The 15,796-nt window shown below is 46.1% G+C and overlaps 1 protein-coding gene across 1 annotated transcript in view; it reads right to left on the bottom strand.

Annotated features, from left to right (window-relative positions):
- The window catches only part of LOC138826686 (synaptic vesicle membrane protein VAT-1 homolog-like), a 97,680-nt gene that overhangs the window by 81,167 nt on the left and 717 nt on the right, over window positions 1-15,796 (bottom strand). The gene's annotated exons all lie outside the window — the stretch shown is intronic.

Here is a 15,796-nt window from a genome sequence, read left to right on the forward strand (position 1 = left end):
CCCTGACTCAGTAGGTGTGAGGTAAGGGCAGAGATTTTTGCATTTCTAATGAGTTTCCAGGTAAAACTGGGCTCGGGACCAGGCTTTGGAGAGCAGCTGACCAATCAACTGCTTTTAAGCTATGTTCAGTTTTCTCTATCTTTTCTTTCTCTCCTTTCTTTCTGAATGAGATCGGATTAAAAAAAATAAAAGATGCTGATTAGATAGATATGAAAATAAAGGGTTCTCCCGTGATCCTCTAGGGCAGTGGAAGTTTCTGATCCTAATCCAGAGTATTATAAATATAATGCTTACTCATATTAAATATAATTCTTATTAAATGTGGTCTTATTAGCTTAGGCTTATCATTCCAACTGGCCATTTCTTCCTTGAGTCTTTCAATCTTTCATTGCCACCCCCCCCCCTAAAAACAAAACAAAACCTGGCTCTCCTTCCTGGATTTGTATCCTCTGGAAATGTGGTGATCATGCTATTGCTGGTGGAAGTATTAGACAGGTTGTTACATTTCTGTGTTAGAGGTGTGTATGAAGACAGTGAAAGATGCCATGGAGACCAAAAGCATACAATAATCTGTGTGTGAAATTATATCAGGTCATGTATTCTCATACCTGGAGTTCAGGTGTATTGTGTACTCCATGAGCAGTGTGAGGTCTTGGCCTTGGTGAACGATGGCCGTTAGCCCCCTCCCCATAGCAGGAATTATGGAGCAGAGAGGTGAACCTGGAGCACAATGATGTTGTGGATGTATGTATGTCAGGATCATCATAGTGACGGTGTTTTCTCCCACATGTGTTTTCTCCCATATATCCCCAGAGTCTGCCTAGCCCAAGCAGTTTTCGTCATCACTGTTTAAGGGTTGAGGTGTAATCTTGGGCTGAACAGGGCTTCCTTCAGCCGTGAGAAATAAGGGCCAAGGTCAAAAATAACAATCTCCACAAGAGAGGTTGTATGATCACTACTTCCAGGTGTCCCCCACTGCAACCCACGACCTCAGAGGTTGCCACTGTCAGTGACTATTTATGGGGCCTCTTTGTTTAGCAGTTCTTCAGGAGAAAGATCTAGAAGGTCTTAGAACTATGCATGAAGGCTGCAATGAGAACAAGATCTTTCATCAAGGACATGATAGAGAGAAGGGAAAGGGTGATGGAGAAATTAAAGAAATCAAAGAATCAAGAAAGGCATGGAGACCAGAGAAACAGAAAATAAGGAAAAGATGGGGAGGTGGATGCACAATCCAAATGCCTGCAAGCTGGATGTATGGCCAGGGGTCAGGGCTGTCTATGTGTCTGCAGGAATGAGGTGACAGAGGCTGGAGGAGAGGTGACACCAGGAAAACACTTTCTGAGTCCAAATGGATGCTCTCACCAGCCTTCTGTCTGCTGGACATAAAGGACTCCAGTATCCACGCCAGCCTTTGCCAGCTCCAAGAATAACTAAGCAGACTAACATGACGCTTTGACCAAACAATAAAAACAGCCAAGGAAAGTGTGACTTCCCTTATTCTGCTCTTGCCAGTGCAGATAACACGTTCATCAAAGCACTTAACTCCAATCCACATGAGGTCAAAGAAACAGATGTTTGATTCATCCCCTCATTTCCCAACAACTGAAGTTTTTATTTCTGGCTACTTAATCCCAATTGATAGCTTGAAAATGCCTAAGAAAATAAGCATTGATTGATCTAAAAAACGAAAATTGTGTTCACATTTCCTTTTCATTTTTTTCATTTTTTTTTCTTGGTTGGTTCAAAAGCACACATTTGGTCTCAAGATTGTGAGAAGAATAATAATCTATTCTGGAAGGAAAATAATGTCTAAGACAAGGACACCTTTTATGCGAGTCTCAAATCACTTCTTATCTAAGTTGTCAGCCAGAATTGTCTGTCCTGAATGGACTGTGGCCTAGAAAGGACCCCCTGTGTTCAGTCAGAGGATGCAAAGAATAAGTTATGAGTGCCCCAAATTTCCTTCTTCCCACTGCAATGGTCCCCCTGCGGTCTGGCTCCAGAAGACCCCACCTACCTTTCTCTAACCACTATTTGTAGATATACCAATTAGTCCCTGCAGCCATCTGGGACATATGATATTCTGTAATTCATGTGATGCTTTTCATGGCCTACCACTTCCTTATTGAGTAAGTGATGCTGCTACCTCACCACCACCACCCGCATCCCTTTTTCATAATGTATGCAGGAAGGAAGAGTTACAGATAGCTCTGGATATAGTTGTCCAAGTTCTTTGGGGCTACTGTATGTGAGAGGAAATGCATGCAGATCGTATGTCCAAATTAGTATTCAAAACACAACTGAGCAGTATTTCCAACATGGAATGAAATGGTCAAGGAGCCATATTGAGAATATAAATATCCACAGCCAGGTTTCAGCAGAAACAAAAGCATGGTACAAATGGAACCCAAACAAGCTTCCCCTTGATGTCAAGACTAGCCCTTTTGATTCGGGGACCTAGAGTTATTTATCTATGCCCAGCCACTGCTGGGGAGGCAGTTGGAGGTATTCACTCCCGCCATGGTTCTTCCAAAGGTTAACATCTCTATAGTCCATGTTTGATGATGACCGAGGTTTCAGCTTCAGACAAGAGCTGGGCAGTCATGGGCCGCATGGAACACTCAATCTCATCCGATTTAAATTCAACAGACATCCAGTACCTTGGGACTGGGCTAGAATAATGTTACAACCGTGGCAGTGACATTCAGCACCTCCCAGGGGGTCAGAGATCAGCAAATAAATCACTACACAGGACGACAGTCCCACAAGACAAAGTTATACAAGGGTCACAGCTAGCACAGAGAGCACGAAGTGATTAACACATTGCCCTGGGATCCCGTGCTTCTCACAAGGAAAGCATTACTTAGGAATTAAGTGTTCCCATTCTCCAATCTCTCCAGCCCCAACCAGTCTCTATATAAAATGGATTAAATACATCTCGGATGACCATAGCTTGGTGTCTCCATGAAACCCACAGAAGAGACAGGTTCCCCACAGGGGACGCTGAGTAAACAGTTGTCTCGATAGAAGAAAGGGGCTGAGGGGAGGATGAAGGCTAGAAGAGCATGCCCCAGCAAGACAACCTGTGATGCTGGAAATGACCTAGCCCTGTGCTACCCAAGATGGCAGCCACATGTGGTTCCTGTAGACTTGGTTAGTACAGCTGAAGAATTGGCCTCCAAACGTTGGTAGATTGATATTTAAGCTAAACCTCGGGACAGTAGCAGAAGTGGTACCCTCACATCTCCCTGTCGATTATGAGCAACTCTAGAAATGCATCTTTTTTTTTTTTCTTGGCAGTATTGGGGTTTGAACTCAGGACTTCATACTTACTAAGCAAATACTCTTCGATTTAACTATTGCCTCAGACCTGGTGATTTTTAAAGACAGGGCCTTGCTTTTTGCTTGGACTGGCCAGTTGTAATAACAGGGACCCATCACCATGCCCCACTTTTCCTGTTGAGATGGACTCTCACAAACTTTCTGCCTGGGCTAGCCTTGAACTGAGATCCCCTTGATCTCAGCTTCCTGAGTAGCCGTGATTACAGGTGTGTGGCAGGTGCCCAGCAGGAAACCCATCTTGCAAGACTGACTGCTTAGAGTGCACTAAACATCAAAGGCTGACAAATAATGATCCCTCCACTGGAAATGCAAATAGGAAAATACCTAGAAGCGATCTGAGTTCTTTTTTTCCATTTCTTTCTCCTGGTTAAAGAAATTATCTCTGGGCTGTGCTTGCCTGGCAGCCTTTTGTGTTCCCAGGTGTACCGTGGTGTAATGGTAAGGAAAAGAACCAAGAAGATCAAAGACATGCTTCACTGATACACTTTGGAAAGAGCAAAGATTTACCCCTGGAGGGTAAAACAATAAATGTGAAAGTGAGCAAAGCTAGACATAAGATGGTGAGAGATAGCAAGGAGAAAGTCTGAAAGTGTGGGAGAGTTTGAAGAGAGTAAGAGAGCCCGCAGGGAGCAGGAGATACTGCAGGGGCATAAACAAAAAGCAAACAACAACAACAAAAAGCATAATTGTGGAGACATTTTCCTCTGTAGCACTTACGGCATTTCCTAAAGGGCCCAATGGTTTGATGCTGCTTTGCAATTCTGTGGTCTCTATTCAAGAGTGAAGAGGCCCGATTATGTTAAGGAAATGAGAGGGGACCACTAGGAAAAGTAGGCGGGGAGGGGGGGAAATCCAGAGAGCACAAAATCTCCCATGAGTGCTGTTGGCTGAGCACAGAAAGGCTGACACTCAAAGGAAAAACAGAGAGCTGGATGCTGATGGCTCACGTCTGTAATCCTAGCCACTCAGAGGGCTAAGATCTGAGGATCATGGTTCGAAGCCAGCTCAGGCAGAAAAGTCCCTGTGAGACTCTTATCTCCAATTAATGATTCAAAAGCTGGAAGTGGTACTGTGGCTCAAGTGGTAGAGCAGTAGCCTTGAGCATAAAGAGGCTTAGGGACAGTGCCCAGGCCCTGAGTTAAAGCCCCACAACTGACATTAAAGAAAGGGGGAAAAAAGAAGGTGACAATGGCATCTGTTGCTTATGTTCAAGAGTCCCAGAGGCACCAACTGTGTCTCTCTGTAGTCAGACAGAGAAAGTGCGCAAACCCAAAGATGCCGTTTCAGGAAGGCTGGGCATATGATGCCTGTATCATGCATTTCCAGTTCTGGCTGTAAAATGCCGAGTCTGAATTCATAATGACTTCCCCAATGAGAACAATTTTAGTGAGTAGGTCCAGGCAGATAAAGCAAATCCAATTGCAAATTCATTCAGACCAATTGGAGGAATGGTGGTTTTAATAGCTCCCCATTAGATGACTGAAGTAAGTCTAGCACAGATAAATGGGATGCTTTCTTTGTTGTTGGTATGGAAAGTCTGTAATTTAACAGATAGTCTGTTAAACGATGCATTGTGAAACCAGCTGTGGCCAGGCATTCCTGTAATCCCGGTGAGTTGGATGGTGGAATTAAGAAGATTGTGGTCTAAAGTTGTTGTAGGGAAAAAAGCAAGACCCTATCTATAAAGCAAACTAAAATCAAAAGGACTGGAGACGTGGCTCAGGTAGAAGAGGGCTAGCCACACCAGTACATGTGTGTTTTTGTGGCAAAGAGTGGAGACGGAAGGTCTCAGCAGAGTTCACCAGGATCCTGGGACTAGGGCTGCAGACTGAGCATTGATTTGCCTGAAGAGCAACTGTGAGTTCTGGGAACAGCAAACCCCCCATCAAGGGAACGATGGATTGGAGAATGTAGACTCAGATAAAGAACGGTAATGCAAGAGAGGCTAGATTCCACTTGTCCCATCTGCCACTGCTCCTGTGACCTGTGTCTAGGACACACCAGTGAGTGACGGGGGCAGAAAGAAGGATGGGGTAGGCCCTGGAGAGACACACACAGGCTCAAATCCCAGCGCACGCTCTCTCTCTCTCTCTCTCTCTCTCTCTCTCTCTCTCTCTCTCTCTCTCTCTCTCACACACACACACACACACACATTAACTGTGCAATCTTTAGTAAGTGCCTCTCCCTCTCTGGTCCCGATTCTTCATGTGTGACATCCTTGGTATCAGGGTGATCCCTTGAGAACACTCAGCACAGTGCCTGTGGCGTGCGAAGTACTCAGGAAGGGTGGTGATCACCGTAACGATGACACCATGCAGGTGACGGGAAATACCCTGATATTCAGTCAGACCGCCCAGACTGGATAAGAAATGGGGACATCCTCCGAGTGGCCTCTGCATACTGCAGAACTGAGCAAGGGGAAAGGGTCAGAATCAATAGGGAATCAGAAGAGGAGGACTGTGTCTCTGAGCACTTATGCAACGCCCCTAGGAAATGCTTTCAACCGACAGCTGCAGGTTAAAGGGCACAGGCTGGGAAGCTGATGCCTGCCAAGGAAGGGAAGGCCAGCTATGTGGAGGACACTGTGGAGGACACTGTGGACAGCAAGGCTTGGGGGCGGGGGCAGGAGGCCCACTGGCATTGCAGGAATACCTGAGTGCACCTGCTCTGGAAATGACTGTCATCAGAAGCAAGCATGCAGGTTCTCTTGGAGAGTCTTGGCCTCCAGCACTTGAGGGAACCAGATGTCACTAAGGAGAAAATTCCAGCACATCTCGGGAAGTCAGAGACCTCACTTTCCCAGCCTAGAGAAAGTAGTGATTACAGAGTAGGGCAAGTAAATGCCTGGTTGAACAGATGGTGTTTGGGAGATGTAAAACTCCCTGCAAACAGAATTCTCCTGAACATTCTTCCAAGATCTCACATAAAGACCAGCAAGCCTGGAGGCGTTAGGAAAGAGGAGGAAGGGGACTTGAAGCCACAGTTGCCTGAAGGACCACCGGTTCGATTCAAGTCACGTGTGCTATCTGGGAAAGTCAGCACGATTTATTCATCCTGCAAACACTGAAGAACTTACTGCTGTCCAAGCACCATGCTCAATGTCCGATACTCGATTGATAATAAAGTCCTGGCGTTTCCAAGGTTGCCGAAAAGGTGTCAAAGCCACGAGCCTTGAAACGGGAAATATGTATGTAATTTAAGGGGATTTAGTGGACCTACTATACTCAAAGGCTACCATGGTCATCAGACTAGTGTGTTTCTCATCTCTATCTTATGGCCAATGCACTGTAGTCATTTTTGGAATATGTACTCTTCCTCAACACACACACACACACACACACACACACACCCCACACCACACCATGTGTTCCTGATGAGCTATAACTCCAGATACCTCATTCTTCTAGGCCAACATAGGAGAGAATGAGACCAAATATGGTCAGCCTCAGCTCTCCGTTCCCTTGGGATGGGTCACAGAGATGGTTATAGTTCACAAAGGGATGGACCAAATTTATTCCTTGATCTATGAAAATTAGGAGCAAAGGGTCCCCTTTCCCCAAAGGCTTCCCTTTGGGGGCTTACTGGGGCAGCTGGAGTTAAAGGAGTTAAAGACCAACACCTTTCTCGGTCTCTAGACTGAAGGCACACTGTGGCAGGAGCATATGAGAAGGTGGCGAGGGACGGGGAGACTGCAGGCATCAGGATGCTAGAAAGGATGAAATAAGAGGTGGGAGGAGTCAGAGGAATGGATTGGTCTTTCCTTTGAAGGAGTCCTGGCATATAATAGAGGCATAATACATGGGGACTCTAGTTCCGTTGGTGTTCCTTTGGGGATAAATCTTCTTGTACTTGGCAGAGGACATGCTGCTGTGTTCATGTGTGTTCATGTGCCAGTACTAGGGCTCGAACTCAGGGATTCGGTGTTGTTCCTTAGCTCCAGGCTGGCACTCTACCACTTAAGCCACAGCCATACTTCTGGATTTTTGGTAGTTAATTGAAGATAAGAGTCTAATGGATTTTCCTGCCGGGAATGGCTTTGAGCTGTGATCCTATGATCTCAGCCTACTAAGTAGCTAGGATTAAAGGTATAAGACACCAGCATCTGCCTTTCTTGGCTACTTTGGATGTTGGACCCTTCGGAGGAAAGCATGTGGAGTATGAATGGTTGGGCTCATTCAGAAAACTTCCAGAAATATTTGAGAACTTTCTAATCTGCTATCTCTTTGCATCTCTCCGGACTATCAGAGACACAGTATATGACAAAGACTTTATTCAGTCAACAAAAATTAAATTTGCCAGCCTTATTGCTAGGCATTTTAGGTAGAATGTCTTTTTTATAGGTACTATCATTATACCCATGTTACAGATGAGCAAGCTGACGTTTCAAAAGGGCACAGCGTTTCCTCAAGATTATGCTAGTTGCTAACATGGTCAGAGCCAGGATTTGCATCCACCCTATTTTACTTCAAACACACACTACTTTATGAGCAGAACGTGTCTATACAGTTTGGGTGCAGTTGCCACGACTCCAAGAGAATCCTTCTCATCCCTGCATTGTGCTGGGAGCGGGAAAGGCAGTTCCCAGTCAGGAGCCAGTGGCTCATGCTATAATCCTAGCTATTCAGGAGGCTGAGATCTGAGGATCCCACTTGAAAACCAGCCTGGACATACAAATCAGAGAGAGACCCTTATCTCCAATTAACCAATAGAAAGCAAGAAGTAGAGGTGTGGCTCAAGTGGTAGAGCACCACCAGCTTTCAGCTAAAACAAAAAATACAAGACAGAGCACTAGGCTCTGAGTTCAAGCCCCAGTGCTTCCTCCACTCCCCCCCCCCCAAAAAAAGGGGAAAAAATCTAATAGGACCCAATGCATTTGCTTGCTAAGGGAGTTCTGTTTGGGAAAGCGCTATTGGGAATGTTCTAGACAATGCTAGAGATGAGATTTGGCTGAAACGTCAGGGGGTCACTGGCAAAGGGAGATTGACGACAGAACCTGACCGGAGGCTCTAATGAAGAAGAGACCACATGCAAAGATCAAGCAGTTCCTTTCACTGGAAGCATTTGTTTTTGTCTCCTGGGCCTTTAATCATAAAATTCAACTTATGTGGAACCATGACTGCAATCGATTTCCTGTATGAGATCACATACAGAGGAATCAGGCTAATTGGAGATTACGTGACTGCTGCTCTCGCCTATGAAGAGTCTCGTCTCGCCTCTAATTGAACTTTGTCTTCTCTGACAAATGCCGAGATGATCAAGAAGGCTGCCTCTTGGAAAGGTGAAGTGTCTGCATCTTGGCTGTGTGATGGTGCTATTTCTCCATGCGTGGGTGAGCTCTGTGATTGAGGTTGAACCCCAAAAGTTCTGAATTTTTATTCCTTTGAACTATAGTGAAGGAAGGCTCCCAAGGCGCACCCTCAATTATCAGAGAAATCCCTGCCACCACCCAATGGTGGGCTGACCTGATTGCCTACCAGGTTGGCCCCATCTTATTCCAGTGCCGGCACTCTGTTCCTTGCTAGCCATGTTGTTCTGAGAAATACTCAGAACCAATTCAAATCTCAGTTCTGTCTTTTGCAGCCTGAATGACTTAGGAAGGCAAATGATCTTTTCTTGTGCACCTACTATGTGCTAGGTGTAGTCAGTGCTTTCATAACTACATCGATCTCCTTAAGAACAGTTAATGGGTGGGTACACCCAGCAGTGTGAGTTGAAAACGTTATTCGCTTAAGATCACAGCCACAGTAAGGTCAGTTCAGTCTAGAACCCAAACCTATTGCTTCTCTTTGTTGCCACTTGAGTCTCTGAGTCCCATTTTCCTCTCCTAGTAAATACCAATGGTAAGAGCTGTGCCTGGTCTCCTAGGCCTCTTCCCTCCTCAAGGAGTACAGAGGCTCTGAAGCAAAGCTGAGGTGTGCGGCGGGTGGGCTTTGTAATGCAAAAGCAGTGCGGCAGGTGGAAGGGGGTGTGCTTGACTACAAGATTGCATCATCATTCCCTTTGCCTGCCACGAGCCACCTGCTATTGGTTTCTGATGAGTCTCTAGCTGAGATCTGGCTGCTGTTTGAGGGAATCTACTATATGCCAGATGCTCTATAAGATGTCGGCTCCGTTTTATAAGTAAAACAAATAAGGTTCATGTAACTAAGCAACACAAAGGGTTATAAAGGGCAAAAGCAAAATTCTAACCCATGGTTGCCTGCCTGGGTTAAGAGCAAAAGCACAGGCACTTTCCAAAGGATAGACCATTTCCATTCATCTTCATCTGCAGCTCTACCAGTCAGGCTCACCAATCATCATTGAGTATCCTTTCTAAAGCCTGAATGAATGAACCTTTTCTGAATGATTCTTCTATCTGCAGGAAGAGCCAGCCTTCCTGCCTTCCTGCCTTCCTGCCTCCCTCCCTCCCTCCCTTCCTCCCCTCCTTCCTTCCCTACCTTCTTTTCTTCCTCCCTCTCTCCTTCCCTCTCTCTCTCCCTCCCTCCCTTCTTCTTGATCCCAGGCTATTTTTAATCCCATAACTTTGACCCCCAACAGTTTCAACCCCTAGGACATTCCTATTACCAAAAGTAATCAGAGTTATGACAACATTAGCAACTTTTTAAAGAGAATTTAAAAGTCCTCAGTGGCATGGTTAAGCTACCGGCAATCTACTTCATTATTCTGCTGAAGTTATTTCCACTTGGATGAATGCTACTGCACGTAAAATATTATTACAATAAACTTTAATTTCTTAATCTTTTTCCCCCCCCTCCATTGTAAATTTGACCAATTATAGCTTCTGTTATTGGGGTCACTCTTTGGGATCTAGTACTTTTTTAAAAAAACAGCATAATGAGAAAAGTGAAGAGAAGAATATCCAGAGATACAGATATTGGGAGAGGGGATGCAAAAAGCAAGGGAAAGACAGGTTTCTTTATTGATAATGAGATTAACATGCTCTCCAGAGGGCAAGATAGTTAAGTACAAACAGTGATCAAGAGATGGGGTATAAAGCTATTTCTCTTTCTCTCAAGGTAGTAAAATCACTGATTCTGGGTTTGCTTTCCTTCCCAAGTTACTGGCAATCAAGTATGGCTGTTGTTGCAGTTTTGGGTAAAATACAGACTCGCCATCCACCACCTCATCAGTATGGATATAGCAAATGAGAAATATACACTTCAGTACACAAGCAAAGATCCCTAAACTAATACATCCATCTTCACATCGCCAAAATGAGGTTCGGGGCTGACTCATGAGAATGTCATCCTGATACCCTCATCTGAAAATTGGATGATTCAGAACCCTTGGTTCCAATTTGCCTGTCAAGGTAGCTCCTGGCTTGGGTATTAGAAATTCTCAGAGCAATTTCTCAGATTTACAAACATCTGTGTCACTTAACCTCACAGACGCCATTTGCTTATTTGAATTAACACCAAGGCACAGCGCTGGCCATATTTCATTCCATTAACCTTATTAGTGACAGCTTAATGCTGTGCTGTTCCAAGACATCTTGTATTTAAGTTACAAATGAAGCAATGGCCGGCAATGCCCAGTCAAATAAAGGAAGCATGGGAAGGAACTCCAGTATTCTCTGGGGTGCTAAGGAGCGATGTCTATGTATGCATATTCTAGGTCAATAATCAAAGCAACATCAGTTCTAGATGGAGACCCAGAGCCTCTCATACCCCTGCAATCTAGAGGAATAGATGAGATACAGAGCTACAGCGGTCATGGTGAGAGGCAAGCAGGATGGCATTATGCTCTTTAGAGTCTTATCAGATCTATTTTAAATCAATGAGATGCACTCGTGGTCCTGTCTTGTCTGCCCATCTGCAGGTCCGTCTGCCTTACTGTGCCTCCTGGTCTGTCATCTCTATTTCTCTCCTTTTCTCGGATGCATTTGTTACTGTGGAGTCTCTGGCCCTCAATTTTAAAAAGTCCAGGAGCAAGGGAGATTTGGAATTCTACTTCCACTTGGAAGTCTGAGATGCTGACATGCTTCTCAATATCAGTTTCTTTCCCTTTGAAATCGACCGTAATACTGATCTTGGTGTGCTGCTGTTAGGGTACAACCAAGGAGAACCCATACAGGCAACTGGGTTCCTGGCCCCTCACAAAGCCCGCCCCTCCGCCCATCCTCAGCTTACCCTCGTGACGCATTAGCATGCCACCAATCTGAGGGCTTTCCTCCAGTATGGCCTGCCCTCAGCCCATTTTCAGATCAGCCAATGGAGCCATGACTGGCAGAAATTATTTTTCAACCAATTGGTCTCTTTCCAGCAGTTTCATATGGCTTCTCACTGTAAATCACTCGGGGAAAATAAATGTCCCCAATCCATTAGTGGCTTTCTACCACGAGCCAATCTGAGGCACAAACTAGACAAGGCTTGTTAATGGTCACTTAAATACCTTCCTAGGGCTCAACCCTGAGGGCTGCAGCTACCCTCCAACCCCACCTGCCCATGGGAAAGGACGGACAGCAGCAAGGACACAGACGCGGCCTTGATCAGTCAGAAGGGACCACACATCCTGGCTGGCTTATGCCCATTCCAGTCTGTTCCCGAAATCCCTGAGTAATCACCAACAGTGCACTTTTTGAAACGAGTTCCAGTTCGAATGGTAAACTATCTTGGGTCTCCATGGCAACCGAGAACAATAGTTTGGATAATAATAGCTGTCACTTATCCACCATCACCTGTGTGCTAAGCATCACCCTGCAAATCTCACCTGCAAACAGCAGTACAGCACCAAGGAAGGAAGAAGGCACCATGATGACCCTCATTGTATAGACCCGGGAAGTGACATTTAAGGCAACACACCCCACGTCAGTTACAGAGTGTGATCTGCACCTTCTCCTCACCTGCTGAAAATGTTGGCGGATCCTGATTCAGAGCTGACCTTAGCCATCTCTTCTTCAGAGACGCCAGGCCTTCAAAGCAGCCCAGCCAATGATCTTCAAAGGCTTGGCCTGTTTCTTGCTTCCAGAACTGACTGAGTGGTGGGAGCCAGGTGGGCCCACATTCTTACTTCGCTCTCTCCTGTGTCCTAGCCTGCTGCCTTTATTTTCATTGTCCTGAACATGCTCCCTCAATGGACCACTTAGAAAAGACCCCTGTGACAGGTTGTAGCTCCAAGAAGACACACCTAGAGCACCCAGTTAGCAAGTGGATCTTGTGTAGGAAGTCTGACCCCTAAGTCCTACATGATCTGGCAGGACACACAGGCTATAGAGCCTCTACGATGTATCTCAGAAGTAGAGTACCTGCCTAGCATGCTTGAAGAGGCACTGAGTGCTATCTATACCTAACCCTGTGCGACCCAAAGGCTTCCCAAGATGTCTGGTCACCAACAAGCATATGCTATATGGGACTAGATGTGACCAGAGCACAGAAACAGTAACTACTACCTAGTGAGTGTCTGTATTACATCTGAGCCTCTCAACATCACACTGTCTGTTCATCTGCATTGCATAAACGCAGCCCAGGGGACTTGGAGAAACAGAAATACCAGTGAGATCAGGTAGATAGGAAGAGACTAGCTCAGGCTTACAGCCAGGCATGTGCTATCACATGGTAAGCATGTCTGTACTTTCCACAGAAAGCCATGTTACCCCAGGAATAGCCAAAGAATGCTCCCCCAAGTTACCCAATAAAAGCAGCAAGGGATCTCTATTTTTTAAAACAGAAAGGAAAAGATAGAAAAATACATGCCAGGGTCCAGAGAGGTAAGTCATATTTCTTGTGACTTTCCCCCAAATGAAAATCAAAATGGAGTAAAAGGAAAACAGCAGAGCATGAAGTACACGCAGATTCAAATCCTAATTCTATTTTGCAAGGTTCCTGGCTATTCATGCAATCTCCTTGAGCCCCAATTGGTTCTATAAAAAAAAAAAGCCCATCTCATTAGTCCATGAACGAGAGAGTAAATGAAGTAAAACAAGTATTTCTCTCTGTTTCTTCTCTTCAATTTCCATAAAGTACATAGAGTAACCAACCTGATCCCTCATTCCAGGTCTGACTAACCCAAGTTCAAACATATGATGCTGCACTTCCAAGTAAAGAGCATATCCTACTTGATGATGAAAAGGCTTTCATTAAAAATAGAGAGCAGATAAAAGAGACCTTCATCCCAGAGGCCCTTGTTGATTCATAAAAACACAGAATGAGTCATCCTGGATCTCAAGGCTAAAACGTACAATCAATGGGCCTCTCGGGCCAGCCAGTCCCAGCCCCGTGGAGGAGGAGAGACCCGTGGGCCATCTTCACAAGCTATGCCAGGCCTCCCCTGCAAAACTCATTAACTCTGCTTCCAGCTTAGCAAAAGGGAAACCATTCGGGACCCTTGACAATATTACATTCAAGTGTTCCCTGGGGCCTGGTGGCTTCCTGAATCTGTAGGGATTCAAGGGTGTGCGTTGGGGGGAGGGGTCTGCTAAAGAAATGTATGTGTCTGAGAATCAACCTGCCTGTCCTTCCCCTTGACATTCATTGTCTCAAAATGCCTTAGTTCCTGTGTGCATGCATCCAGTTAGTCTAAGATGCAAAAACCAGAGAACACAGACTTTCATGTACTGTAGTTGAGGCCTGGTTCTTGAAAAAGTCACCGAAACATTTTCTTCTCTATATCTATTCTTACAGAAGTCCTAGAACCTGATCCTCAGGGTCATTAATTATATGCATGTATGCATGCATATGAATATGGGTATGTATTAGTGTAATCTGCGTGTATATGTACATATAGTTGTATACATATAATACTGTCTGCAAAATAATGGGGTGGTTAAAGGAGAGTTATCAATGCAAGGTTTTCCTCGCACTAGACAGAGACTCTTCCACCAGCAAGAAAAATTATGAGCCAACAATCACCCAGCAACCTCTCTTCTTGATCCATTCACTTAGCAATCACTCTGATGCTCTGTATACGGTGCTGGACACTAAGAATTTGGTTCAGAGAACAGATACAAGTTCTGCCTTCTGAGATCCATCCGCCTGGCTGTGTAAGTGTTAACAAGAAGAACTCAGAACCCCTGGATTTGCAAAAGCACCTTCCCTTATGGGAGTCCCCAGAGGTACCAGAGATGAGTTCAAAGTCAGACACACCAGCTACACAGACAAGGCGTGAACAAGAGCTCAACTCCCACTGCTTCTACCAGCTGCCTTCTTCTACCAGCTGCCTTCTGACCTTGGCAAAGGAAACAGGCCTCTGCCCTCAGGGTGGGGAAGTGGGCAGAGAGGAGGGATGGATGGATGGCTTTTGTGTTTTTCTTGTTTCTTGATCTGGTCCCGGTTCTGGATTTCTGATCTAACATGAGAACCCTGGAGGTGGCTGTTGCTTTAAGAAGCAGCAGAGATGCAAAGGGCTATCTCCTTTCTTGGTGGAATCGGCCAGTTCACCTAACAAGCTTTGCCACACAGCCAGTGCTGGGGCCAGTGACCCTCTCCATCAGGTCTTCCCAGAACCTCGGGGATACACGGAGAGATCTGCACACGTCTGGGATCCCATCTGAGACTGGGTCTGAAGGAGTTGCTGGGGGAGATGGAGAATGGAGGGCCTTGTAGAGAGCTAGGCTTCAAGGCAGAAGCAGGGGTTCAGGCAAAGATGAATGAGGGTTGCCCTGCCCTGGGAAAGAGAGAAGAGACAGGGTGGGCTGTAGCCCTGGCCTCATCTTTTATCCAGCTTAGAGCTGCTGCTCAAACAACCCTCTTGGATCCCAGTTCCTCTCCACACACCTGGTTACAGGGAGGAAAATGAGTGGAAGTGTCTGGGGGAGGGGGCCCGCAGGGTACCCCCTTCCCCTTAGCCTCCATCAGGACAGCAGATAGAAGTGAAAAAGACCCAGTCTCACCAGGCATGGGCCTGTCATCCTAGCTGTGACTCAGAGGCTGAGTTCTAAGGATGGCAGTTCAAAGCCAGCCTGGGCAGGAAAAGTCTATGAGCCTCCAAAAGCCAGAAGTGAAGCTGTGGCTCAGGCGGTAGAGTACTAGCCTTGAGAGAAACAAGAAGGAGGAGGAAGAGGAAGAAGAGGAGGAAGAGGGAGAGGAAGAGAAAGAGAGGAGGAGGAGGAGGAAGAAGAAGAGGAAGGAAGAAAGGAGAAAGGAGAAGAAGGAGAAGGAGAAGAAGAAGAAGAAGAAGAAGAAGAAGAAGAAGAAGAGGAGGAGGAGGAGGAGGAGGAGGAGGAGGAGGAGGAGGAGGAGGAGGAGGAGGAGGAGGAGGAGGAGGAGGAGGAGGAGGAGGAGGAGGAGGAGGAGGAGGAAGAGGAGGAGAAAAAAGCTCAGGGACAGTGCCCAGGCCCTGAGTTCATTCACACACACACACACACACACACACGCGTGCACACACACTCGCACACGCACACACCAGCCAGGCCACTCACTGGCAGGATGAGTGATCTCAAGAAATCACACCCCCTTCCTCCGAGCTGCGGGTTTCCTCCCTGGACGAGGGGGGGGGGGGCGCGGAGACCTCGCGC

The sequence above is a fragment of the Dipodomys merriami genome, unplaced genomic scaffold (genome assembly GCF_024711535.1).
Source record: "Dipodomys merriami isolate MVZ:Mamm:240054 unplaced genomic scaffold, mDipMer1.0.p SCAF_148, whole genome shotgun sequence".
Lineage (NCBI taxonomy): Eukaryota > Metazoa > Chordata > Mammalia > Rodentia > Heteromyidae > Dipodomys > Dipodomys merriami.